Below are 2,653 nucleotides of genomic sequence, written 5' to 3'. Positions count from 1 at the left end.
TGTTGTAACGGGTGGTTTTCCTCTCGGAGAGGTTTCTTAGATTATTCGAGATGTTACCAAAAAAGGACCATATCTGATCCACAATACAACTTCCGCTTCTCTGGGGCGGATTATGCGTAGTATTTCCTCAGCTACATGGAGTTCTAGGTTCTCAACACCTTTCCCTCCATAGGGTGAGCTAGTTTGTATGAGCCTTTTCCTTAGCACATATGAGTTGGTATGGACCTTCCTACTTGGGACCTAATTTGTCTTGGTCTTCCTGTCTGCTTGCTTCATTTTCCTTGAGGATGAGATCTCCCACTCTGATCTTGACTTCTCTGACTCGGGTGTTGTAATATTTTTCTATCCTTTTCATGTACTCTACTTCCCTTCGAGCTGCCATTTTCCTTCTTTCATCAGCCAGGTTCAGGTTTATACGGAGGTCTTCTTCATTCTCAGCTTCCGTCCTATGCATTCTGTTAGTCGGCAGCCCAATTTCTGCCTGGATAATTGCTTCGTTCCGTACGTCAAACTGAAGGGTGTTTCCCCGACTTGTCTTACGCATGGTACGGTGAGCCCATGGAACATGTAGTTACTCTTTCACCTAAGAGTTTCTACTGCCCAACATGCTTTTGATTCCTTCGACCAAACTCATGTTGACCCTTTCTATTTGACCGTTGGCTCGAGAATGTGCACGGAGGTAAATACTTGCTTGATTTCTGGCTACTGGCACCATTCCCGAAAGGGGTTTTTTGCAAATTGCTTTCCGTTGTCGCTGACGATGGAATGTGCTAGTCCGAAGCTACATACGATACATTCCCACACAAAGTGTTTCACTTGTTGCCCCATGATGGCGGCCAAAGGCTTGGCCTCTACCCATTTAGTGAAGTAATCCACTATGACAACTAAGAATTTTGCCCTTCCGGACCCTTCGTGGAACGGACCCGCTATGTCGATCCCCCATTTTTGGATTAGTCAGGAGGAACTGTCACACCCCCATCTTGGGCCTAGGAGTGCGACTCAACAGTTGGTACCACATTTGTATATAAATCAGAGTTACGGGTTATTAGCGGAAGACTTTATAAAACATGTGGATTTAAAGTTAAATATTTACATTACAAAAGGATGAGACGAAAGTCTCGTTTAGATTTACTTGTTTATAAGTGTTTAAGAAAATCATCATAATTTTATATTCAACAAAATATCCGAGCCATCGGATTCTTGAGCCTTCGTCCTTCAAGCTCTATTCTTGGTTACCTGCAAAATGTTATAAAAATACGTCAGCAATGATTGCTGGTGAATATGCTGACGCAAAAATATTTTCTTTTACTTTGTTACCCCTCGAGGGTTACGCAAGCCTCGGCCCATCTTGGATTAGGAATAACAAAGTTAAAACAACATCATTATAAACTCGAGTCTCTACACTAGGTTACCCCAGCAAAACACCGCAGCGTTTCGACGTACTTAGGTACCATAAATATACACAAGGTCATTCTCACTTGAACATACATTGGTTCGGCCCATCGTGGCTGGAGGTCATGACCAGGCGTGGTGCGATGTGCCCACCGCATTTAACCACATATGTAAGGATCCAGACAAACGTATACTACAGCCTGAGGGCTAGGCTTTTACTCTTAATTCATAATATTTTTTAGAGACGCTTAGTCTCATGAAAAGTTTTACACATAACACGTTTATTTGTTTGAAGACAAGATTGTAAAAGTGGGGCGTATTCACCTTTGATCGGGATCGGTTTCCAACACCGTCCTTGAGTTCTCTTTCTTGCTATCTCGCACCTATAGTACGAGTATAATCATTCGTTAGTCGGATATACAATCCGGCTTAAGACCTTTAGTCTTTATCTTACCTCGATGAACCTTTAGTCCATTTCTCAGTTACTTGAAAACCTTTATTTTAAAAGTATTGTTTATAAACCTTTAGTTTATTATAACAAAAACCTTACGTTTCTTCTTCTTTAAGAAACGTATTCTTTTTATTATTTAAGAATACTCATTAAACTTAAATAATATTTATAACAAAGAATTATATATATATATCATCATACACATATATATATATGTATATACTTTTTATTTCTCTTTCTTTTCTTTTCTTTGTTATTTGTTTTCTTTCTACAATCATCGAGTATAATTCCGACTTAGGGAATTAAGCCTTTATAATATTTTGTTATTATTTTAGTCGGGCATTGCACTTACCTTTACTTGGCTTATAAATCTCTAGACACTCGAGCAGCACTTCTACGCCGCTTGGTCTTTTCAACACTCGCCTTGATCGCCACTTCACTTCGGCACGCTTCTTGAGGCCCCACACTTCAAGGCATATACTCCAAAATGATCATCGGGACGTCGGTACGGGATCACCTTCTTGATATATACGTCGTCGGCAAATGGCTCGATTATCGAGGTATGGCACGGAATACGAGGAATCGGGCACGTTTATCGAGATGGATCGAAGGCACGATTTTCGAGGTGTAGTGCGATGTTTAGAGAGGCAGAAGAGTGTGAATTTTGGTGTGTCAAATGGAGATCACGAACTTTAGAGAGAGAGAATAGTGTGAATTTTGGTGTGTCAAATGGAGATCACGCGACCGCCTTCAAGGCACCCGTCGCGTACCGCGACGTTGCCTTGGTGACGCACACAGTAGGTCTGCCAC

This window comes from Bidens hawaiensis, unplaced genomic scaffold (genome assembly GCF_021521415.1).
Source record: "Bidens hawaiensis isolate Kalapana, Puna unplaced genomic scaffold, B.hawaiensis_p1.1 tig00072560_1, whole genome shotgun sequence".
NCBI lineage: Eukaryota > Viridiplantae > Streptophyta > Magnoliopsida > Asterales > Asteraceae > Bidens > Bidens hawaiensis.
The sequence above is the reverse complement of the archived record's forward strand: the minus strand, read 5'-3'. Positions refer to the sequence as shown.